Source organism: Topomyia yanbarensis, chromosome 3, assembly GCF_030247195.1.
Source record: "Topomyia yanbarensis strain Yona2022 chromosome 3, ASM3024719v1, whole genome shotgun sequence".
Classification (NCBI taxonomy): Eukaryota; Metazoa; Arthropoda; class Insecta; order Diptera; family Culicidae; genus Topomyia; species Topomyia yanbarensis.
This window is the reverse complement of record NC_080672.1, coordinates 100,092,698-100,094,239: the sequence shown is the minus strand read 5'-3', so window position 1 is coordinate 100,094,239 and position 1,542 is coordinate 100,092,698.

Sequence of the window (1,542 nt, the reverse complement as noted above, 5' to 3'; positions counted from 1 at the left end):
CAACTCGAAGCTCGTGAATAAAACTTCACGAAAACGGGAATATAAATTACGAATATCGTGAATCAGGCACTGAAACGTGGTGAGAAATTACGAAAGTGGCGATGAACCTCCTAATATTATGAAAATCGTTTAAATGACGGTTCTTTTAGATGATATACTTTATACAAACCTGTGTATCCCAAAAATATGAACAAGAAACATAACAAAAACTAACCATGTCTAGGGAACAACCATAGTAACCCAATCAAACATTGCCATGTAACGCCATGTATAGTTTTGCTCGAGCTAGTTTTTTGAAAACACAAATTTCAGGAACTTTGTCAAGATTTTCTTAAATCAGTCAGTTTACGAAATCGTGAATTTTTGTTCACGAATGTATGAAGGGATCTTTTCCCATGTACACAAACACATGGCTCCGGTGGTTGAATAGTAAGCGTGACCATCACTCACCCCCGGTGGATCTGAATACAATTGCAGCCGAGGTCATTGAGACATTCTTAGATGAAAAATCTGTCATCACGTCTTCCTTCGGAAGGGAAGTAAAGCGTTTGTGTTGATGGGCCGGAATCTTGGGTAAAGATGGCAGGCGTGGGTGATTGGTTCTCAATGCGAACAGAAGCTGATGGAAAACACTAAAAAAATCATATTACTCCGCATGAAATATCCGATAGTAAACTCATGAACAAATATTTCGATAACGTACCGATATTGTTACTACAAATCAGTATACCTCCAAATATTGACAATTATAATATAGTATCCTAACCAAAACTTCGCGTGTAACGCCATTTTATAGGGGTGAAATAGTTTTGTGAGAATACAAATAGTTTCAAGAATTACGATTTCATGATTTCAGCAGCATGGTTCCGATTTTACGAAAGCGCGATTTTTCCATCAATTTATGAACAGATCTTCTTCCGTGTACACAGTAAAATTTTCAAATCTAGTGTTGTAAATTCAGCTGATAATAAGTTTCACTGGTTGGTTACACAAAAAATGTAACGATATTATACTATCTAATCTTGCTTTCGCTATTTTCACGGAGCCTTGTAGAAAATACAAACAGTTTTACGAATATAACTTTTACAGGCCGAAGAAATGTTCGTAATGTGTAAATTTAAGTTTACGTTTCTGCTAGAAATAAGGCAGTTTATGTACGTACAAGTTACTCAGCAGATATCAGTCTTTAACCAATGTCAATTGAGTTAAACAGTAAATAACTTCTGTGTAATTGAGAAATTTCTTTTGATTTTTGAAAATTCCATTCATTGAGTTTATACTATGAAAACGTTAAACATTTCGAATGACAAGTGATCGAGAGTCACTTTGTATATCTGTAGTGCGTGCATTGCTTATCGGGGTAACGTTATTATCTCTAACGTTCAAAGTTTTGAAAAGGTCTATAGATAGCTTACCTGATCTCAGCAAACGTAGAAATCTGAAAATACAATACAGAAAAGATAAAAATTAACTAAAATCCACCAGAATATTCATATGTTCGCTAATTTTCGTCGTTATTATTTTGTGCCACCCTGTATCGCT